The sequence below is a fragment of the Macaca nemestrina genome, chromosome 4 (genome assembly GCF_043159975.1).
Source record: "Macaca nemestrina isolate mMacNem1 chromosome 4, mMacNem.hap1, whole genome shotgun sequence".
Lineage (NCBI taxonomy): Eukaryota > Metazoa > Chordata > Mammalia > Primates > Cercopithecidae > Macaca > Macaca nemestrina.
Window position 1 is genome coordinate 130,913,037 of NC_092128.1, and position 23,095 is coordinate 130,936,131.

Consider the following 23,095-nt stretch of genomic DNA (forward strand, 5'->3'; position numbering starts at 1 on the left):
TTGAAGCCCATAAACGTCCTCAAATCAGCCTTTTTAGGCCCACCTTCTGTCTACTGTCGGACTCTATAGGCCAGCCTCTGCCTCACAGTGGACTCTCCAGACCCAGATCATGTCTTATGTGGCATCCTCAGGTGAAGATCCCGCCTTTCGGCAGCTTCTACAGGGCCATCTCCTGCCTTCCAATGGCCTCTTTAGGCCAAGCTCATGCCCCATGGCGACTTTTCCAGGCACAGATTTTGCCTTTTGCAGCCTGTCCAGGCCCGGAATGTCCTCAACTCGGCATCTCTGGGACGAATTCATTCTCCCGGCTGCATCTACAGGCCCATTTCCTGCCTCAAAACAACTTCCTTTGGCCCAACTCCTGCCGAGTTGCTGGCAGCCTCTGTAGGCCAGAGAATTCTTAAAGTAAAGCTTTCCAGGCCCACCTTCGGCCTCCCGGCAGCCTCAGCAATCAAACTATTCCCTCATGGCAGCTACAAAAAGCCAAGTTTCTCCCTGCCTCACGACATCCTCCGAAAACTGAGCATTTGCCTCACAGCAGCCTCCCCAGGCCACAAATCTGCCTGTCTCCCAGCAGTCTTGACAAGTCCAGCTGCTGCCTCACAATGGCCCCTTTAGGCCCAGCTCATGCCAAAAGATGGACTCTCCAGGCATAGCTATTGCCTCCTGGCAGCCTCTGCAGGCCCCAATTCTCCAAAAGTTGCCCTCTCCCAACCCAGCTCCTACCTCATGTGAGCATACACAGGCCCAAACTCTACCACACAGTGGCCCTTCCAGGCCCACCTGATCATGGCCTCCTCAAGTGAAGCTCCTGCCTCACAATGGCCTCTGTAGGCCAAGCTCATGTGTCTTGTTGGCCTTTCCTAGTTTAACATGCTTTTTGACACATACTCCAGGCCCAAAACTTCCTCCATTCAGCCTGTCCAGGCCAAGATCTGCCTCCCAAAGGCCTCTGCAGGCCCAAATCATCCTGAAGTCAGCCTCTGCGGGCCCAGGTCCTGCCTCCCAGTGCTGTGTAGGTCAAGCTAATGCCTCACAGCAGGCTTTCCAGGTGGAGCGTTTGCTTTTCTGTATCCTCTCCATGCCCTCAAATTACTCCAGTCGGTCTGTCTAGGCCCAGCTCTTCCTCCCAGCAGCCAAATTGTCCTCAATTCGGCCTCTCCAGGACCAACTCCTGCCTTCTGGAGGCTTCTGCAGGCTAAAATCGACCTCACGTCAGCCTCTTTAGGCCTGGCTCTTGCCTCTAAGTAGACTCTCCAGGTGCACAACTGCCTCAAGTCAGCCTCTCCAGGCCCAACTCCTGCCTCCCAGTGGCCTCTTTAGGACGAACTGATTCTACATAACGGATTTTCCAGGCCCAGTTTTGCCCTGTGCTTCCCAAGGCCCAGAACGTCCTCATGTCGGACTCACCAGACCCATTTGCTGCCTCGTGATGTTCTCCACTGGCCCGGGCCTTCCTTGCGACTGTGTTTATAGACCCAACTTCAGCCAGACAACAACCTCTGTGGACGTAGCTCCTGCCCATTTCCTGATGGCCTGTATATGCCGAAAAATTCCTCAACCCAAGCTCTTCAGGCCACATGGGAATCTCTGCAGGCCCAAACCATCCTAAAGTCGGCCAGTCCAGGTCTAGCTACTGACTCCTGAGGGCCTCTGCAGACCCAGTCTGTGCCTCATGGCAGCCTCCTCAGACCAAGGTCTCCCTCCTGGCTGCATATACACACCCAACTTCTGGCTCACAAAAAACGACTTCTTTTGGCTAAGCTCCTGCACACCTCGTCCAGCATCTGTAGGACAGAAACTATCTCCAGTGAAGGTGTTTCGGCCTCCCCAGTCCACAGCTCCTCCGGCCTTTTCGTAGCTTCGACAGTCCCCGCTTCTACCTCCCAGTGGAATCTTTAGGCCCAGCCCATTCGACACGGGGAATGGCCTTTCCAGGCCAAGTCTTTGCCTTTTGGCGGCCTCTCCAGCCCCAGAATTTCCTCAGGCCAGCCTCTAGAGGCCTAGCTCCTCCTGCTTCCCACTGGGCTTTTCAGGACCAGCCCCGCTCAGGCCTTTTGGCAGCCTTCCCAGGCCGCGCTACTTACATCTGGCGGCCTCCTCAGGCCCAGGACTTGACCTCCAGTCGGCCTCGCCAGGCCCAGCCTCCTGCCTCCCGAAGGCCTGCACGGGCCCAGCCTCTGCCTCCCAGCGGACTCTCCACGCCCAGCTCTCGCCTGACTGCGGCCTCCCCAGGCCAGAGCTCCTCCTGCCTTTCGGCAGCTCCGCCGGGCCCCGCTCCTGCCTCCCAGTGGCCTCCTTAGGCCCGGTTCAATCGTCACGGGGAACGGCCTTTCCAGGCCCAGCCTTTGCCTTTTGGCGGCCCCCCCGGGCCCGGACCTTCCTCAGGCTGGCCTCTCCAGGCCCAGTTGCGGCCTCCAGGCCTCCCGTCCAGGCCCAGCTCCTCCTGCTCCCGGCTGCGGCCGCCGGCCCAGTCCCGGCCTCACGACAACCTCTTTGGACTCGGCTCCGGCCCAGCTCCCGCTCCGCGGCCTTTGTAGGCCCCAAACGTCCTGAAGCCGGGCGACACGGTGGCCTCTCCGGGCCCGGCTCCTGCCCTCCGACGGCGTCTCCACGCCCCAGACTTCCTCCAGCCAGCCTCTCCAGGCCCAGCTCCTCCTCCCGGCGGCCTCTGCAGGCCCACGCTGGCCTCGAGTCGGCCTCACCAGGGCTCGCTCCTGCTCCCGGCGGCCCCTGTGGGACCAACTCGTCGCCCAGTCGGCCTCCGCCGGCCCAGCTCCTGCCCCTCCGTGGCCTCTCCAGCGGCCAGACTTCCTCCAGTCAGCCTCTCCAGGCCCAGCTCGTCCTGCCTGCCACTGGCCTCTTCAGGCCCAGCCCCACTCACGCCTCTGAGCGGCCTCCTCAGGCCCAGGACTTGACCTACACTCGGCCTCGCCAGGCCCAGCCTCCTGCCTCCCGAAGGCCTGCACGGGCCCAGCCTCTGCGTCCCAGCGGACTCTCCACGCGCAGCTCTCGCCTGACTGCGGCCTCCCCAGGCCAGAGCTCCTCCTGCCTTTCGGCAGCTCCGCCGGGCCCCACTCCTGCCTCCCAGTGGCCTCCTAAGGCCCGGCTCATTCGTCACGGGGAACGGCCTTTCCCGGCCCAGCCTTTGCCTTTTGGCGGCCTCCCCAGGCCCCGACCTTCCTGAGGCCGCCCTCTCCAGGCCCAGTTGCGGCCTCCCGGCCTCCCGTCCAGGCCCAGGTTCTCCTGCTCTCGGCTGCGACCGCGAGCCCAGCCCCGGCCTCACGACAACCTCTTTGGACTCGGCTCCGGCCCAGCTCCCGCTCCGCCGCCTTTGTAGGCCCCAAATGTCCTGAAGCCGGGCGACACGGCGGCCTGTCCGGGCCCGGCTCCTGCCCTCCGACGGCGTCTCCACGCCCCAGACTTCCTCCAACCAGCCCCTCCAGGCCCGGCTCCTCCTCCCGGCGGCCTCTGCAGGCCCACGCTGGCCTCGAGTCGGCCTCTCCAGGGCTCGCTCCTGCCCCCGGTGGCCCCTGCGGGCCCAACTCGTCGCCCAGTCGGCCTCCGCCGGCCCAGCTCCTGCCTCTCCGCGGCCTCTCCAGCGGCCAGACTTCCTCAGATCAGCCTCTCCAGGCCCAGCTCCTCCTGCCTGTCACTGGCCTCTTGAGGCCCAGCCCCGCTCACGCCTCTGGGCGGCCTCCTCAGGCCCAGGACTTGACCTCCCGTGGGCCGCGCCAGGCCCAGCCTCCTGCCTCCCGAAGGCCTGCACAGGCCCAGCCTCTGCCTCCCAGCGGACTCTCCACGCCCAGCTCTCGCCTGACTGCGGCCTCCCCAGGCCAGAGCTCCTCCTGCCTTTCGGCAGCTCCGCCGGGCCCCGCTCCTGCCTCCCAGTGGCCTCACTAGGCCCCGTGCATTTGTCACGGGGAACGGCCTTTCCAGGCCCAGCCTTTGCCTTTCGGCGGCCTCTCCAGGCCCCGAACTTCCTCAGGCCGGCCTCTCCAGGTCCCGTTGCAGCCTCCCGGCCTCCCGTCCTGGCCCAGCTCCTCCTGCTCCCGGCTGCGGCCGCGGGCCCAGCCCCGGCCTCACGACAACCTCTTTGGACTCGGCTCCGGTCCAGCTCCCGCTCCGCGGCCTTTGAAGGCCCCAAAGGTCCTGAAGCCGGGCCCCACGGTGGCCTCTCCGGGCCCGGCTCCTGCCCTCCGACGGCGTCTCCACGCCCCAGACTTCCTCCAGCCAGCGTCTCCAGGCCCAGCTCCTCCTCCCGGCGGCCTCTGCAGGCCCACGCTGGCCTCGAGTCGGCCTCTCCAGGGCTCGCTCCTGCTCCCGGCGTCCCCTGTGGGTCCAACTCGTCGCCCAGTCGGCCTCCGCCGGCCCAGCTCCTGCCTCTCCATGGCCTCTCCAGTGGCCAGACTTCCTCAGGTCAGCCTCTCCAGGCCCAGTTCGTCCTGCCTGCCACTGGCCTCTTCAGGCCCAGCCCCGCTCACGCCTCTGAGCGGCCTCCTCAGGCCCAGGACTTGACCTACACTCGGCCTCGCCAGGCCCAGCCTCCTGCCTCCCGAAGGCCTGCACGGGCCTAGCCTCTGCGTCCCAGCGGACTCTCCACGCGCAGCTCTCGCCTGACTGCGGCCTCCCCAGGCCAGAGCTCCTCCTGCCTTTCGGCAGCTCCGCCGGGCCCCGCTCCTGCCTCCCAGTGGCCTCCTTAGGCCCGGCTCATTCATCACGGGGAACGGCCTTTCCAGGTCCAGCCTTTGCATTTTGGCGGCCTCCCCAGGCCCCGTCCTTCCGCAGGCCGGGCCCCGCTCCTGCCTCCCAGTGGCCTCCTTAGGCCCGGCTCATTCGTCACGGGGAACGGCCTTCCAAGGCCAGCCTTTGCCTTTTGGCGGCTTACCCAGGTCCCGACCTTCCTCAGGCCGGCCTCTCCAAGCCCAATTGCGGCCTCCTGGCCTCCCAGCCTCCCGTCCAGGCTCAGCTCCTCCTGCTCCCGGCTGCGGCCACCGGCCCAGCCCCGGCCTCACGACAACCTCTTTGGACTCAGCTCCGGCCCAGCTCCTGCTCCGCGGCCTTTGTAGGCCCCAAACGTCCTGAAGCCGGGCCCCACGGTGGCCTCTCCGGGCCCGGCTCCTGCCCTCCGACGGCGTCTCCACGCCCCAGACTTCATCCAGCCAGCCTCTCCAGGCCCAGCTCCGCCTCCCGGCGGCCTCTGCAGGCCCACACTGGCCTCGAGTCCGCCTCTCCAGGGCCGGCTCCGGCTCCCAGCGGCCCCTGCAGGCCCAACTCGTCGCCCAGTCAGCCTCCGCCGGCCCAGCTCCTGCCTCTCCGCGGCCTCTCCAGCAGCCAGACTTCCTCCGGTCAGCCTCTCCAGGCCCAGCTCCTCCTGCCTGCCACTGGCCAATTGAGGCCCAGCCGCACTCACGCCTCTGGGCGGCCTCCTCAGGCCCAGGACTTGACCTCCAGTCGGCCTCGCCAGGCCCAGCCTCCTGCCTCCCGAAGGCCTGCACGGGCCCAGCGTCTGCCTCCCAGCGGACTCTCCACGCCCAGCTCTCGCCTGACTGCGGCCTCCCCAGGCCAGAGCTCCTCCTGCCTTTTGGAAGCTCCGCCGGGCCACCCTCCTGCCTCCCAGTGGCCTCCTTAGGCCCGGCTCATTCGTCAAGGGGAACGGCCTTCCCAGGCCCAGCCTTTGCCTTTTGGTGACCTCCCCAGGCCCCGACCTTCCTCAGGCGGGCCTCTCCACCCCAGTTGTGGCCTCCTGGCCTCCCGTCCAGGCTCAGCTCCTCCTGCTCCCGGCTGCGTTCGCCGGCCCAGCCTCGGCCTCACGACAACCTCATTGGACTCGGCTCGGGCCCAGCTCCCGCTCCGCGGCCTTTGTAGGCCCCAAACGTCCTGAAGCCGGGCTCCATGGTGGCCTTTCCGGGCCTGGCTCCTGCCTTCCGACGGCGTCTCCACGCCCCAGACTTCCTCCAGCCAGCCTCTCCAGGCCCAGCTCCTCCTCCCGGCGGCCTCTGCAGGCCCACGCTGGCCTCGAGTCGGCCTCTCCAGGGCTCGATCCTGCTCCCGGCGGTCCCTGCAGGTCCAAATTGTCGTCCAGTCGGCCTCCGCCGGCCCAACTCCCGCCTCTCCGCAGCCTCTCCAGCGGCCAGACTTCCTGTGGTCAGCCTCTCCAGGCCCAGATCCTCCTGCCTGCCACTGGCCTCTTGAGGGCCAGGCCCGCTCACGCCTCTGGGCGGCCTCCTCAGGCCCAGGAATTGACCTACAGTCGGCCTCGTCAGGCCCAGCCTCCTGCCTCCCGAAGGCCTGCACGGGCCCAGCCTCTGCCTCCCAGCGGACTGTCCACGCCCAGCTCTCGCCTGACTGCGGCCTCCACAGGCCAGTGCTCCTCCTGCCTTTCGGCAGCTCCGCCGGGCCCCACTCCTGCCTCCCAGTGGCCTCCTTATGCCCGGCTCATTTGTTACGGGGAACGGCCTTTCCCGGCCCAGCCTTTTCCTTTTGGCGGCCTCCCCAGGCCCCGACCTTCCTCAGGCCGCCCTCTCCAGGCCCAGTTGCGTCCTCCCGGCCTCCCGTCCAGGCCCAACTCTTCCTGCTCCCGGCTGCGGCCGCGCGCCCATCCCCGGCCTCATGACAACCTCTTTGGACTCGGCTCCGGCCCAGCTCCCGCTCCGCGACCTTTGTAGGCCCCAAACGTCCTGAAGCCGGGCCCCACGGTGGGCTCTCCGGGCCCGGCTCCTGCCCTCCGACGGCGTTTCCACGCCCCAGACTTCCTCCAGCCAGCCTCTCAGGCCCAGCTCCTCCTCCTGGCGTCCTCTGGAGGCCCATGCTAGCCTCGATTCGGCCTCTCCATGGCTCGCTCCTGCTCCCGGCGGCCCCTGCGGGCCAAACTCGTCGCCCAGTCGGCCTCCGCTGGCCCAGGTCTTGCCTCACCGCGGCCTCTCCATCGGCCAGACTTCCTCTGGTCAGCCTCTCCTGGCCCAGCTCCTCCTGCTTCCCACTGGCCTCTTCAGGCCCAGCCCCGCTCACGCCTCTGGGCGGCCTCCTCAGGCCAGGACTTGACCTCCAGTCAGCAAGGCCAGGCCCAGCCTCCTGCTTCCCGAAGGCCTGCACGGGCCCAGCCTCTGCCTCCCAGCGGACTCTCCACGCCCAGCTCTTGCCTGACTGCTGCCTCCCCAGGCCAGAGCTCCTCCTGCCTTTCGGCAGCTCGGCCGAGCCTGCTCCTGTCTCCCAGTGGCCTCCTTAGGCCCGGCTCATTCGTCACGGAGAACCGCCTTCCCAGGCCCAGCCTTTGCCTTTTGGCGGCCTCCCCAGGCCCCGACCTTCCGCAGGCCAGGCCCCGCTCCTGCCTCCCAGTGGCCTCCTTAGGCCCTGCTCATTCGTCACAGGGAACGGCCTTCCAGGGCCAACCTTTGACTTTTGGCGGCCTCCCCAGGCCCCGACCTTCCTCAGGCCGGCCTCCCCAGGCCCAGTTGCGGTCTCCCGGCCTCCCGTCCAGGCCCAGCTCCTTCTGCTCCCGGCTGTGGCCGCCGGCCCAGTCCCGGCCTCACGACAACCTCTTTGGACTCGGCTCCGGCCCAGCTCCTACTCCGCAACCTTTCTCGGCCCGAAACGTTCTGAATCCGGGCCCCATGGTGGCCTCTCCACGCCCGGATCCTGCCTTCCTAGAGCGTCTCCACGCCCCAGATTTCCTCCAGCCAGCCTCTCCAGGCCCAGCTCCTCCTCCCGGCGGCCTCTGCAGGCCCACGCTGGCCTCGAGTCGGCCTCTCCAGGGCTCGCTCCTGCTCCCGGGGGCCCCTGCAGACCCAACTCGTCGCCCAGTCTGCCTCTACCGGCCCAGCTCCTGCCTCTCCGCGGCCTCTCCAGCAGCCAGACTTCCTCCGGTCAGCCTCTCCAGGCCCAGTTCCTCCTGCCTGCCACAGGCCTCTTGAGGCCCAGCCCCGCTCACGCCTCTGGGTGGCCTCCTCAGGCCCAGGCCCGCTCCGCGGCCTTTGTAGGCCCCAAATGTTCTGACGTAGGGCCCCACGGTGGCCTGTCCGGGCCCAGCTCCTGCCCTCGGACGGCGTCTCCATACCCCAGACTTCCTCCAACCAGCCTCTCCAGGCCCAGCTCCTCCTCCCGGCGGCCTCGGCAGCCCCACGCTGGCCTCGAGTCGGCCTCTCCAGGGCTCGCTCCTGCCCCCGGCGGCCCCTGCGGGCCCAACTCGTCGCCCAGTCGGCCTCCGCCGGCCCAGCTCCTGCCTCTCCGCGGCCTCTCCAGCGGCCAGACTTCCTCAGATCAGCCTCTCCAGGCCCAGCTCCTCCTGCCTGTCACTGGCCTCTTGAGGCCCAGCCCCGCTGAGGCCTCTGGGAGGCCTCCTCAGGCCCAGGACTTGACCTCCCGTGGGCCGCGCCAGGCCCAGCCTCCTGCCTCCCGAAGGCCTGCACAGGCCCAGCCTCTGCCTCCCAGCGGACTCTCCACGCCCAGCTCTCGCCTGACTGCGGCCTCCCTAGGCCAGAGCTCCTCCTGCCTTTCGGCAGATCCGCCGGGCCCCGCTCCTGCCTCCCAGTGGCCTCACTAGGCCCCGTGCATTTGTCACGGGGAACGGCCTTTCCAGGCCCAGCCTTTGCCTTTCGGTGGCCTCTCCAGGCCCCGAACTTCCTCAGGCCGGCCTCTCCAGGTCCCGTTGTAGCCTCCCGGCCTCCCGTCCTGGCCCAGCTCCTCCTGCTCCCGGCTGCGGCCGTGGGCCCAGCCCCGGCCTCATGAAAACCTCTTTGGACTCGGCTCCGGTCCAGCTCCCGCTCCGCAGCCTTTGAAGGCCCCAAAGGTCCTGAAGCCGGGCCCCACGGTGGCCTCTCCGGGCCCGGCTCCTGCCCTCCGACGGCGTCTCCACGCCCCAGACTTCCTCCAGCCAGCGTCTCCAGGCCCAGCTCCTCCTCCCGGCGGCCTCTGCAGGCCCACGCTGGCCTCGAGTCGGCCTCTCCAGGGTTCGCTCCTCCGCCCGGCGGCCTCTGCGGGCCCCACTCGTCGCCCAGTCGGCCTCCGCCGGCCCAGCTCCTGCCTCTCCGTGGCCTCTCCAGCTGCCAGACTTCCTCAGGTCAGCCTCTCCAGGACCATCTCTTCCTGCCTGTCACTGGCCTCTTGAGGCCCAGCCCCGCTCACGCCTCTGGGCGCCCTCCTCAGGCCCAGGACTTCACTTCCAGTCGGCTTCGCCAGGCCCAGCCTCCTGCCTCCCGAAGGCCTGCACAGACCCGGCCTCTGCCTCCCAGCGGGCTCTCCACGCCCAGCTCTCGCCTGACTGCAGCCTGCCCAGGCCAGAGCTCCTCCTGCCTTTCGGCATCTCCGCCAGGCCCCGCTCCTGCCTCCCAGTGGCCTCATTAGGCCCAGCTCATTCTTCACGGGGAAGCGCCTTTCCAGGCCCAGCCCTTGCCTTTTGTCGGCCTCTCCAGGCCCAGAACTTTCTCTGGCCGGCCTCTCCAGGCCCAGTTACGGCCTCCCAGCCTCCTGTCCAGGCCCAGCTCCTCATGCTCCTGGCTGCGGCCGCAGGCCCTGCTCTGGACTCCCAACAACTTCTTTGGACTCGGCTGCAGCCCAGCTCACGCTCAGCGGCCTTTTAGGCCCCAAACGTCCTGAAGCCGGGCCCCATGGTGGCCTCTCCGGGCCCGGCTCCTGCCCTCCGATGGCGTCTTCATGCCCCAGACTTCCACCAGCCAGCCTCTCCAGGCCCAGCTCCTCCTCCCGGCGGCCTCTGCAGGCCCACGCTGGCCTCGAGTCGGCCTCTCCAGGGCTCGCTCCTGCTCCCGGGGGCACCTGCTGGCCCAACTCGTCGCCCAGTCGGCCTCCGCCGGCCCAGCTCCTGCCTCTCCGCGGCCTCTCCAGCGGCCAGACTTCCTCCGGTCAGCCTCTCCAGGCCCAGGTCCTCCTGCCTGCCACTGGCCTCTAGAGGCCCAGCCCCGCTCACGCCTCTGGGCGGCCTCCTCAGGCCCGGGACTTCACCTCCAGTCGGCCGCGCCAGGCCCAGCCTCCTGCCTCCAAAAGATCTGCACGGGCCCGGCCTCAGGCGCCCAGCGGACTCTCCACGCCCAGCTCTCGCCTGACTGCGGCCTCCCCAGGCCAGAGCTCCTCCTGCCTTTCGGCAGCTCCGCCGGGGCCCGCTCCTGCCTCCCAGTGGCCTTCTTAGGCCCGGCGCATTTGTCACGGGGAACGGCCTTTCCCGGCCCAGCCTTTGCCTTTTGGCGGCCTCCCCAGGCCCCGACCTTCCTGAGGCCGCCCTCTCCAGGCCCAGTTGCGGCCTCCCGGCCTCCCGTCCAGGCCCAGGTTCTCCTGCTCTCGGCTGCGGCCGCGAGCCCAGCCCCGGCCTCACGACAACCTCTTTGGACTCGGCTCCGGCCCAGCTCCCGCTCCGCCGCCTTTGTAGGCCCCAAATGTCCTGAAGCCGGGCGACACGGTGGCCTGTCCGGGCCCGGCTCCTGCCCTCCGACGGCGTCTCCACGCCCCAGACTTCCTCCAACCAGCCTCTCCAGGCCCGGCTCCTCCTCCCGGCGGCCTCTGCAGGCCCACGCTGGCCTCGAGTCGGCCTCTCCAGGGCTCGCTCCTGCCCCCGGCGGCCCCTGCGGGCCCAACTCGTCGCCCAGTCGGCCTCCGCCGACCCAGCTCCTGCCTCTCCGCGGCCTCTCCAGCGGCCAGACTTCCTCAGATCAGCCTCTCCAGGCCCAGCTCCTCCTGCCTGTCACTGGCCTCTTGAGGCCCAGCCCCGCTGAGGCCTCTGGGAGGCCTCCTCAGGCCCAGGACTTGACCTCCCGTGGGCCGCGCCAGGCCCAGCCTCCTGCCTCCCGAAGGCCTGCACAGGCCCAGCCTCTGTCTCCCAGCGGACTCTCCACGCCCAGCTCTCGCCTGACTGCGGCCTCCCCAGGCCAGAGCTCCTCCTGCCTTTCGGCAGCTCCGCCGGGCCCCGCTCCTGCCTCCCAGTGGCCTCACTAGGCCCCGTGCATTTGTCACGGGGAACGGCCTTTCCAGGCCCAACCTTTGCCTTTCGGCGGCCTCTCCAGGCCCCGAACTTCCTCAGGCCGGCCTCTCCAGGTCCCGTTGCAGCCTCCCGGCCTCCCGTCCTGGCCCAACTCCTCCTGCTCCCGGCTGCGGCCGCGGGCCCGGCCCCGGCCTCACGACAACCTCTTTGGACTCGGCTCCGGTCCAGCTCCCGCTCCGCGGCCTTTGAAGGCCCCAAAGGTCCTGAAGCCGGGCCCCACGGTGGCCTCTCCGGGCCCGGATCCTGCCCTCCGACGGCGTCTCCACGCCCCAGACTTCCTCCAGCCAGCGTCTCCAGGCCCAGCTCCTCCTCCCGGCGGCCTCTGCAGGCCCACGCTGGCCTCGAGTCGGCCTCTCCAGGGCTCGCTCCTGCTCCCGGCGGCCTCTGCGGGCCCCACTCGTCGCCCAGTCGGCCTCCGCCGGCCCAGCTCCTGCCTCTCCGTGGCCTCTCCAGCTGCCAGACTTCCTCAGGTCAGCCTCTCCAGGACCATCTCTTCCTGCCTGTCACTGGCCTCTTGAGGCCCAGCCCCGCTCACGCCTCTGGGCGGCCTCCTCAGGCCCAGGACTTCACTTCCAGTCGGCTTCGCCAGGCCCAGCCTCCTGCCTCCCGAAGGCCTGCACAGACCCGGCCTCTGCCTCCCAGCGGGCTCTCCACGCCCAGCTCTCGCCTTACTGCGGCCTGCCCAGGCCAGAGCTCCTCCTGCCTTTCGGCATCTCCGCCAGGCCCCGCTCCTGCCTCCCAGTGGCCTCATTAGGCCCAGCTCATTCTTCACGGGGAAGCGCCTTTCCAGGCCCAGCCTTTGCCTTTTGTCGGCCTCTCCAGGCCCAGAACTTTCTCTGGCCGGCCTCTCCAGGCCCAGTTACGGCCTCCCAGCCTCCTGTCCAGGCCCAGCTCCTCATGCTCCTGGCTGCGGCCGCAGGCCCTGCTCTGGACTCCCAACAACTTCTTTGGACTCGGCTGCAGCCCAGCTCACGCTCAGCGGCCTTTTAGGCCCCAAACGTCCTGAAGCCGGGCCCCATGGTGGCCTCTCCGGGCCCGGCTCCTGCCCTCCGATGACGTCTTCATGCCCCAGACTTCCTCCAGCCAGCCTCTCCAGGCCCAGCTCCTCCTCCCGGCGGCCTCTGCAGGCCCACGCTGGCCTCGAGTCGGCCTCTCCAGGGCTCGCTCCTGCTCCCGGGGGCACCTGCTGGCCCAACTCGTCGCCCAGTCGGCCTCCGCCGGCCCAGCTCCTGCCTCTCCGCGGCCTCTCCAGCGGCCAGACTTCCTCCGGTCAGCCTCTCCAGGCCCAGGTCCTCCTGCCTGCCACTGGCCTCTAGAGGCCCAGCCCCGCTCACGCCTCTGGGCGGCCTCCTCAGGCCCGGGACTTCACCTCCAGTCGGCCGCGCCAGGCCCAGCCTCCCGCCTCCAAAAGATCTGCACGGGCCCGGCCTCAGGCGCCCAGCGGACTCTCCACGCCCAGCTCTCGCCTGACTGCGGCCTCCCCAGGCCAGAGCTCCTCCTGCCTTTCGGCAGCTCCGCCGGGGCCCGCTCCTGCCTCCCAGTGGCCTTCTTAGGCCCGGCGCATTTGTCACGGGGAACGGCCTTTCCCGGCCCAGCCTTTGCCTTTTGGCGGCCTCCCCAGGCCCCGACCTTCCTGAGGCCGCCCTCTCCAGGCCCAGTTGCGGCCTCCCGGCCTCCCGTCCAGGCCCAGGTTCTCCTGCTCTCGGCTGCGGCCGCGAGCCCAGCCCCGGCCTCACGACAACCTCTTTGGACTCGGCTCCGGCCCAGCTCCCGCTCCGCCGCCTTTGTAGGCCCCAAATGTCCTGAAGCCGGGCGACACGGTGGCCTGTCCGGGCCCGGCTCCTGCCCTCCGACGGCGTCTCCACACCCCAGACTTCCTCCAACCAGCCTCTCCAGGCCCGGCTCCTCCTCCCGGCGGCCTCTGCAGGCCCACGCTGGCCTCGAGTCGGCCTCTCCAGGGCTCGCTCCTGCCCCCGGCGGCCCCTGCGGGCCCAACTCGTCGCCCAGTCGGCCTCCGTCGGCCCAGCTCCTGCCTCTCCGCGGCCTCTCCAGCGGCCAGACTTCCTCAGATCAGCCTCTCCAGGCCCAGCTCCTCCTGCCTGTCACTGGCCTCTTGAGGCCCAGCCCCGCTCACGCCTCTGGGCGGTCTCCTCAGGCCCAGGACTTGACCTCCCGTGGGCCGCGCCAGGCCCAGCCTCCTGCCTCCCGAAGGCAGCCCAGCCTCTGCCTCCCAGCGGACTCTCCACGCCCAGCTCTCGCCTGACTGCGGCCTCCCCAGGCCAGAGCTCCTCCTGCCTTTTGGCAGCTCCGCCGGGCCCCGCTCCTGCCTCCCAGTGGCCTCACTAGGCCCCGTGCATTTGTCACGGGGAACGGCCTTTCCAGGCCCAGCCTTTGCCTTTCGGCGGCCTCTCCAGGCCCCGAACTTCCTCAGGCCGGCCTCTCCAGGTCCCGTTGCAGCCTCCCGGCCTCCCGTCCTGGCCCAGCTCCTCCTGCTCCCGGCTGCGGCCGCGGGCCCAGCCCCGGCCTCACGACAACCTCTTTGGACTCGGCTCCGGTCCAGCTCCCGCTCCGCGGCCTTTGAAGGCCCCAAAGGTCCTGAAGCCGGGCCCCACGGTGGCCTCTCCGGGCCCGGCTCCTGCCCTCCGACGGCGTCTCCACGCCCCAGACTTCCTCCAGCCAGCGTCTCCAGGCCCAGCTCCTCCTCCCGGCGGCCTCTGCAGGCCCATGCTGGCCTCGAGTCGGCCTCTCCAGGGCTCGCTCCTGCTCCCGGCGGCCTCTGCGGGCCCCACTCGTCGCCCAGTCGGCCTCCGCCGGCCCAGCTCCTGCCTCTCCGTGGCCTCTCCAGCTGCCAGACTTCCTCAGGTCAGCCTCTCCAGGACCATCTCTTCCTGCCTGTCACTGGCCTCTTGAGGCCCAGCCCCGCTCACGCCTCTGGGCGGCCTCCTCAGGCCCAGGACTTCACTTCCAGTCGGCTTCGCCAGGCCCAGCCTCCTGCCTCCCGAAGGCCTGCACAGACCCGGCCTCTGCCTCCCAGCGGGCTCTCCACGCCCAGCTCTCGCCTGACTGCGGCCTGCCCAGGCCAGAGCTCCTCCTGCCTTTCGGCATCTCCGCCAGGCCCCGCTCCTGCCTCCCAGTGGCCTCATTAGGCCCAGCTCATTCTTCACGGGGAAGCGCCTTTCCAGGCCCAGCCCTTGCCTTTTGTCGGCCTCTCCAGGCCCAGAACTTTCTCTGGCCGGCCTCTCCAGGCCCAGTTACGGCCTCCCAGCCTCCTGTCCAGGCCCAGCTCCTCATGCTCCTGGCTGCGGCCGCAGGCCCTGCTCTGGACTCCCAACAACTTCTTTGGACTCGGCTGCAGCCCAGCTCACGCTCAGCGGCCTTTTAGGCCCCAAACGTCCTGAAGCCGGGCCCCATGGTGGCCTCTCCGGGCCCGGCTCCTGCCCTCCGATGACGTCTTCATGCCCCAGACTTCCTCCAGCCAGCCTCTCCAGGCCCAGCTCCTCCTCCCGGCGGCCTCTGCAGGCCCACGCTGGCCTCGAGTCGGCCTCTCCAGGGCTCGCTCCTGCCCCCGGCGGCCCCTGCGGGCCCAACTCGTCGCCCAGTCGGCCTCCGCCGGCCCAGCTCCTGCCTCTCCGCGGCCTCTCCAGCGGCCAGACTTCCTCAGATCAGCCTCTCCAGGCCCAGCTCCTCCTGCCTGTCACTGTCCTCTTGAGGCCCAGCCCCGCTCACGCCTCTGGGCGGCCTCCTCATGCCCAGGACTTGACCTCCCGTGGGCCGCGCCAGGCCCAGCCTCCTGCCTCCCGAAGGCCTGCACAGGCCCAGCCTCTGTCTCCCAGCGGACTCTCCACGCCCAGCTCTCGCCTGACTGCGGCCTCCCCAGGCCAGAGCTCCTCCTGCCTTTCGGCAGCTCCGCCGGGCCCCGCTCCTGCCTCCCAGTGGCCTCACTAGGCCCCGTGCATTTGTCACGGGGAACGGCCTTTCCAGGCCCACCCTTTGCCTTTCGGCGGCCTCTCCAGGCCCCGAACTTCCTCAGGCCGGCCTCTCCAGGTCCCGTTGCAGCCTCCCGGCCTCCCGTCCTGGCCCAGCTCCTCCTGCTCCCGGCTGCGGCCGCGGGCCCAGCCCCGGCCTCACGACAACCTCTTTGGACTCGGCTCCGGTCCAGCTCCCGCTCCGCGGCCTTTGAAGGCCCCAAAGGTCCTGAAGCCGGGCCCCACGGTGGCCTCTCCGGGCCCGGCTCCTGCCCTCCGACGACGTCTCCACGCCCCAGACTTCCTCCAGCCAGCGTCTCCAGGCCCAGCTCCTCCTCCCGGCGGCCTCTGCAGGCCCACGCTGGCCTCGAGTCGGCCTCTCCAGGGCTCGCTCCTGCTCCCGGCGGCCTCTGCGGGCCCCACTCGTCGCCCAGTCGGCCTCCGCCGGCCCAGCTCCTGCCTCTCCGTGGCCTCTCCAGCTGCCAGACTTCCTCAGGTCAGCCTCTCCAGGACCATCTCTTCCTGCCTGTCACTGGCCTCTTGAGGCCCAGCCCCGCTCACGCCTCTGGGCGGCCTCCTCAGGCCCAGGACTTCACTTCCAGTCGGCTTCGCCAGGCCCAGCCTCCTGCCTCCCGAAGGCCTGCACAGACCCGGCCTCTGCCTCCCAGCGGGCTCTCCACGCCCAGCTCTCGCCTGACTGCGGCCTGCCCGGGCCAGAGCTCCTCCTGCCTTTCGGCATCTCCGCCAGGCCCCGCTCCTGCCTCCCAGTGGCCTCATTAGGCCCAGCTCATTCTTCACGGGGAAGCGCCTTTCCAGGCCCAGCCTTTGCCTTTTGTCGGCCTCTCCAGGCCCAGAACTTTCTCTGGCCGGCCTCTCCAGGCCCAGTTACGGCCTCCCAGCCTCCTGTCCAGGCCCAGCTCCTCATGCTCCTGGCTGCGGCCGCAGGCCCTGCTCTGGACTCCCAACAACTTCTTTGGACTCGGCTGCAGCCCAGCTCACGCTCAGCGGCCTTTTAGGCCCCAAACGTCCTGAAGCCGGGCCCCATGGTGGCCTCTCCGGGCCCGGCTCCTGCCCTCCGATGACGTCTTCATGCCCCACACTTCCTCCAGCCAGCCTCACCAGGCCCAGCTCCTCCTCCCGGCGGCCTCTGCAGGCCCACGCTGGCCTCGAGTCGGCCTCTCCAGGGCTCGCTCCTGCTCCCGGGGGCACCTGCTGGCCCAACTCGTCGCCCAGTCGGCCTCCGCCGGCCCAGCTCCTGCCTCTCCGCGGCCTCTCCAGCGGCCAGACTTCCTCCGGTCAGCCTCTCCAGGCCCAGGTCCTCCTGCCTGCCACTGGCCTCTAGAGGCCCAGCCCCGCTCACGCCTCTGGGCGGCCTCCTCAGGCCCGGGACTTCACCTCCAGTCGGCCACGCCAGGCCCAGCCTCCCGCCTCCAAAAGATCTGCACGGGCCCGGCCTCAGGCGCCCAGCGGACTCTCCACGCCCAGCTCTCGCCTGACTGCGGCCTCCCCAGGCCAGAGCTCCTCCTGCCTTTCGGCAGCTCCGCCGGGGCCCGCTCCTGCCTCCCAGTGGCCTTCTTAGGCCCGGCGCATTTGTCACGGGGAACGGCCTTTCCCGGCCCAGCCTTTGCCTTTTGGCGGCCTCCCCAGGCCCCGACCTTCCTGAGGCCGCCCTCTCCAGGCCCAGTTGCGGCCTCCCGGCCTCCCGTCCAGGCCCAGGTTCTCCTGCTCTCGGCTGCGGCCGCGAGCCCAGCCCCGGCCTCACGACAACCTCTTTGGACTCGGCTCCGGCCCAGCTCCCGCTCCGCCGCCTTTGTAGGCCCCAAATGTCCTGAAGCCGGGCGACACGGTGGCCTGTCCGGGCCCGGCTCCTGCCCTCCGACGGTGTCTCCACGCCCCAGACTTCCTCCAACCAGCCTCTCCAGGCCCGGCTCCTCCTCCCGGCGGCCTCTGCAGGCCCACGCTGGCCTCGAGTCGGCCTCTCCAGGGCTCGCTCCTGCCCCCGGCGGCCCCTGCGGGCCCAACTCGTCGCCCAGTCGGCCTCCGCCGACCCAGCTCCTGCCTCTCCGCGGCCTCTCCAGCGGCCAGACTTCCTCAGATCAGCCTCTCCAGGCCCAGCTCCTCCTGCCTGTCACTGGCCTCTTGAGGCCCAGCCCCGCTCACGCCTCTGGGCGGCCTCCTCAGGCCCAGGACTTGACCTCCCGTGGGCCGCGCCAGGCCCAGCCTCCTGCCTCCCGAAGGCCTGCACAGGCCCAGCCTCTGCCTCCCAGCGGACTCTCCACGCCCAGCTCTCGCCTGACTGCGGCCTCCCCAGGCCAGAGCTCCTCCTGCCTTTCGGCAGCTCCGCCGGGCCCCGCTCCTGCCTCCCAGTGGCCTCACTAGGCCCCGTGCATTTATCACGGGGAACGGCCTTTCCAGGCCCAGCCTTTGCCTTTCGGCGGCCTCTCCAGGCCCCGAACTTCCTCAGGCCGGCCTCTCCAGGTCCCGTTGCAGCCTCCCGGCCTCCCGTCCTGGCCCAGCTCCTCCTGCTCCCGGCTGCGGCCGCGGGCCCAGCCCCGGCCTCACGACAACCTCTTTGGACTCGGCTCCGGTCCAGCTCCCGCTCCGCGGCCTTTGAAGGCCCCAAAGGTCCTGAAGCCGGGCCCCACGGTGGCCTCTCCGGGCCCGGCTCCTGCCCTCCGACGGCGTCTCCACGCCCCAGACTTCCTCCAGCCAGCGTCTCCAGGCCCAGCTCCTCCTCCCGGCGGCCTCTGCAGGCCCACGCTGGCCTCGAGTCGGCCTCTCCAGGGCTCGCTCCTGCTCCCGGCGGCCTCTGCGGGCCCCACTCGTCGCCCAGTCGGCCTCCGCCGGCCCAGCTCCTGCCTCTCCGTGGCCTCTCCAGCTGCCAGACTTCCTCAGGTCAGCCTCTCCAGGACCATCTCTTCCTGCCTGTCACTGGCCTCTTGAGGCCCAGCCCCGCTCACGCCTCTGGGCGGCCTCCTCAGGCCCAGGACTTCACTTCCAGTCGGCTTCGCCAGGCCCAGCCTCCTGCCTCCCGAAGGCCTGCACAGACCCGGCCTCTGCCTCCCAGCGGGCTCTCCACGCCCAGCTCTCGCCTGACTGCGGCCTGCCCGGGCCAGAGCTCCTCCTGCCTTTCGGCATCTCCGCCAGGCCCCGCTCCTGCCTCCCAGTGGCCTCATTAGGCCCAGCTCATTCTTCACGGGGAAGCGCCTTTCCAGGCCCAGCCTTTGCCTTTTGTCGGCCTCTCCAGGCCCAGAACTTTCTCTGGCCGGCCTCTCCAGGCCCAGTTACGGCCTCCCAGCCTCCTGTCCAGGCCCAGCTCCTCATGCTCCTGGCTGCGGCCGCAGGCCCTGCTCTGGACTCCCAACAACTTCTTTGGACTCGGCTGCAGCCCAGCTCACGCTCAGCGGCCTTTTAGGCCCCAAACGTCCTGAAGCCGGGCCCCATGGTGGCCTCTCCGGGCCCGGCTCCTGCCCTCCGATGACGTCTTCATGCCCCACACTTCCTCCAGCCAGCCTCTCCAGGCCCAGCTCCTCCTCCCGGCGGCCTCTGCAGGCCCACGCTGGCCTCGAGTCGGCCTCTCCAGGGCTCGCTCCTGCTCCCGGGGGCACCTGCTGGCCCAACTCGTCGCCCAGTCGGCCTCCGCCGGCCCAGCTCCTGCCTCTCCGCGGCCTCTCCAGCGGCCAGACTTCCTCCGGTCAGCCTCTCCAGGCCCAGGTCCTCCTGCCTGCCACTGGCCTCTAGAGGCCCAGCCCCGCTCACGCCTCTGGGCGGCCTCCTCAGGCCCGGGACTTCACCTCCAGTCGGCCACGCCAGGCCCAGCCTCCCGCCTCCAAAAGATCTGCACGGGCCCGGCCTCAGGCGCCCAGCGGACTCTCCACACCCAGCTCTCGCCTGACTGCGGTCTCCCCAGGCCAGAGCTCCTCCTGCCTTCCGGCAGCTCCGCCGGGGCCCGCTCCTGCCTCCCAGTGGCCTTCTTAGGCCCGGCGCATTTGTCACGGGGAACGGCCTTTCCCGGCCCAGCCTTTGCCTTTTGGCGGCCTCCCCAGGCCCCGACCTTCCTGAGGCCGCCCTCTCCAGGCCCAGTTGCGGCCTCCCGGCCTCCCGTCCAGGCCCAGGTTCTCCTGCTCTCGGCTGCGGCCGCGAGCCCAGCCCCGGCCTCACGACAACCTCTTTGGACTCGGCTCCGGCCCAGCTCCCGCTCCGCCGCCTTTGTAGGCCCCAAATGTCCTGAAGCCGGGCGACACGGTGGCCTGTCCGGGCCCGGCTCCTGCCCTCCGACGGCGTCTCCACGCCCCAGACTTCCTCCAACCAGCCTCTCCAGGCCCGGCTCCTCCTCCCGGCGGCCTCTGCAGGCCCACGCTGGCCTCGAGTCGGCCTCTCCAGGGCTCGCTCCTGCCCCCGGCGGCCCCTGCGGGCCCAACTCGTCGCCCAGTCGGCCTCCGCCGACCCAGCTCCTGCCTCTCCGCGGCCTCTCCAGCGGCCAGACTTCCTCAGATCAGCCTCTCCAGGCCCAGCTCCTCCTGCCTGTCACTGGCCTCTTGAGGCCCAGCCCCGCTCACGCCTCTGGGCGGCCTCCTCAGGCCCAGGACTTGACCTCCCGTGGGCCGCGCCAGGCCCAGCCTCCTGCCTCCCGAAGGCCTGCACAGGCCCAGCCTCTGCCTCCCAGCGGACTCTCCACGCCCAGCTCTCGCCTGACTGCGGCCTCCCCAGGCCAGAGCTCCTCCTGCCTTTCGGCAGCTCCGCCGGGCCCCGCTCCTGCCTCCCAGTGGCCTCACTAGGCCCCGTGCATTTGTCACGGGGAACGGCCTTTCCAGGCCCAGCCTTTGCCTTTCGGCGGCCTCTCCAGGCCCCGAACTTCCTCAGGCCGGCCTCTCCAGGTCCCGTTGCAGCCTCCCGGCCTCCCGTGCTGGCCCAGCTCCTCCTGCTCCCGGCTGCGGCCGCGGGCCCAGCCCCGGCCTCACGACAACCTCTTTGGACTCGGCTCCGGTCCAGCTCCCGCTCCGCGGCCTTTGAAGGCCCCAAAGGTCCTGAAGCCGGGCCCCACGGTGGCCTCTCCGGGCCCGGCTCCTGCCCTCCGACGGCGTCTCCACGCCCCAGACTTCCTCCAGCCAGCGTCTCCAGGCCCAGCTCCTCCTCCCGGCGGCCTCTGCAGGCCCACGCTGGCCTCGAGTCGGCCTCTCCAGGGCTCGCTCCTGCTCCCGGCGGCCTCTGCGGGCCCCACTCGTCGCCCAGTCGGCCTCCGCCGGCCCAGCTCCTGCCTCTCCGTGGCCTCTCCAGCTGCCAGACTTCCTCAGGTCAGCCTCTCCAGGACCATCTCTTCCTGCCTGTCACTGGCCTCTTGAGGCCCAGCCCCGCTCACGCCTCTGGGCGGCCTCCTCAGGCCCAGGACTTCACTTCCAGTCGGCTTCGCCAGGCCCAGCCTCCTGCCTCCCGAAGGCCTGCACAGACCCGGCCTCTGCCTCCCAGCGGGCTCTCCACGCCCAGCTCTCGCCTGACTGCGGCCTGCCCAGGCCAGAGCTCCTCCTGCCTTTCGGCATCTCCGCCAGGCCCCGCTCCTGCCTCCCAGTGGCCTCATTAGGCCCAGCTCATTCTTCACGGGGAAGCGCCTTTCCAGGCCCAGCCCTTGCCTTTTGTCGGCCTCTCCAGGCCCAGAACTTTCTCTGGCCGGCCTCTCCAGGCCCAGTTACGGCCTCCTAGCCTCCTGTCCAGGCCCAGCTCCTCATGCTCCTGGCTGCGGCCGCAGGCCCTGCTCTGGACTCCCAACAACTTCTTTGGACTCGGCTGCAGCCCAGCTCACGCTCAGCGGCCTTTTAGGCCCCAAACGTCCTGAAGCCGGGCCCCATGGTGGCCTCTCCGGGCCCGGCTCCTGCCCTCCGATGACGTCTTCATGCCCCAGACTTCCTCCAGCCAGCCTCTCCAGGCCCAGCTCCTCCTCCCGGCGGCCTCTGCAGGCCCACGCTGGCCTCGAGTCGGCCTCTCCAGGGCTCGCTCCTGCCCCCGGCGGCCCCTGCGGGCCCAACTCGTGGCCCAGTCGGCCTCCGCCGGCCCAGCTCCTGCCTCTCCGCGGCCTCTCCAGCGGCCAGACTTCCTCAGATCAGCCTCTCCAGGCCCAGCTCCTCCTGCCTGTCACTGTCCTCTTGAGGCCCAGCCCCGCTCACGCCTCTGGGCGGCCTCCTCAGGCCCAGGACTTGACCTCCCGTGGGCCGCGCCAGGCCCAGCCTCCTGCCTCCCGAAGGCCTGCACAGGCCCAGCCTCTGTCTCCCAGCGGACTCTCCACGCCCAGCTCTCGCCTGACTGCGGCCTCCCCAGGCCAGAGCTCCTCCTGCCTTTCGGCAGCTCCGCCGGGCCCCGCTCCTGCCTCCCAGTGGCCTCACTAGGCCCCGTGCATTTGTCACGGGGAACGGCCTTTCCAGGCCCAACCTTTGCCTTTCGGCGGCCTCTCCAGGCCCCGAACTTCCTCAGGCCGGCCTCTCCAGGTCCCGTTGCAGCCTCCCGGCCTCCCGTCCTGGCCCAGCTCCTCCTGCTCCCGGCTGCGGCCGCGGGCCCGGCCCCGGCCTCACGACAACCTCTTTGGACTCGGCTCCGGTCCAGCTCCCGCTCCGCGGCCTTTGAAGGCCCCAAAGGTCCTGAAGCCGGGCCCCACGGTGGCCTCTCCGGGCCCGGCTCCTGCCCTCCGACGGCGTCTCCACGCCCCAGACTTCCTCCAGCCAGCGTCTCCAGGCCCAGCTCCTCCTCCCGGCGGCCTCTGCAGGCCCACGCTGGCCTCGAGTCGGCCTCTCCAGGGCTCGCTCCTGCTCCCGGCGGCCTCTGCGGGCCCCACTCGTCGCCCAGTCGGCCTCCGCCGGCCCAGCTCCTGCCTCTCCGTGGCCTCTCCAGCTGCCAGACTTCCTCAGGTCAGCCTCTCCAGGACCATCTCTTCCTGCCTGTCACTGGCCTCTTGAGGCCCAGCCCCGCTCACGCCTCTGGGCGGCCTCCTCAGGCCCAGGACTTCACTTCCAGTCGGCTTCGCCAGGCCCAGCCTCCTGCCTCCCGAAGGCCTGCACAGACCCGGCCTCTGCCTCCCAGCGGGCTCTCCACGCCCAGCTCTCGCCTGACTGCGGCCTGCCCAGGCCAGAGCTCCTCCTGCCTTTCGGCATCTCCGCCAGGCCCCGCTCCTGCCTCCCAGTGGCCTCATTAGGCCCAGCTCATTCTTCACGGGGAAGCGCCTTTCCAGGCCCAGCCTTTGCCTTTTGTCGGCCTCTCCAGGCCCAGAACTTTCTCTGGCCGGCCTCTCCAGGCCCAGTTACGGCCTCCCAGCCTCCTGTCCAGGCCCAGCTCCTCATGCTCCTGGCTGCGGCCGCAGGCCCTGCTCTGGACTCCCAACAACTTCTTTGGACTCGGCTGCAGCCCAGCTCACGCTCAGCGGCCTTTTAGGCCCCAAACGTCCTGAAGCCGGGCCCCATGGTGGCCTCTCCGGGCCCGGCTCCTGCCCTCCGATGACGTCTTCATGCCCCAGACTTCCTCCAGCCAGCCTCTCCAGGCCCAGCTCCTCCTCCCGGCGGCCTCTGCAGGCCCACGCTGGCCTCGAGTCGGCCTCTCCAGGGCTCGCTCCTGCTCCCGGGGGCACCTGCTGGCCCAACTCGTCGCCCAGTCGGCCTCCGCCGGCCCAGCTCCTGCCTCTCCGCGGCCTCTCCAGCGGCCAGACTTCCTCCGGTCAGCCTCTCCAGGCCCAGGTCCTCCTGCCTGCCACTGGCCTCTAGAGGCCCAGCCCCGCTCACGCCTCTGGGCGGCCTCCTCAGGCCCGGGACTTCACCTCCAGTCGGCCGCGCCAGGCCCAGCCTCCCGCCTCCAAAAGATCTGCACGGGCCCGGCCTCAGGCGCCCAGCGGACTCTCCACGCCCAGCTCTCGCCTGACTGCGGCCTCCCCAGGCCAGAGCTCCTCCTGCCTTTCGGCAGCTCCGCCGGGGCCCGCTCCTGCCTCCCAGTGGCCTTCTTAGGCCCGGCGCATTTGTCACGGGGAACGGCCTTTCCCGGCCCAGCCTTTGCCTTTTGGCGGCCTCCCCAGGCCCCGACCTTCCTGAGGCCGCCCTCTCCAGGCCCAGTTGCGGCCTCCCGGCCTCCCGTCCAGGCCCAGGTTCTCCTGCTCTCGGCTGCGGCCGCGAGC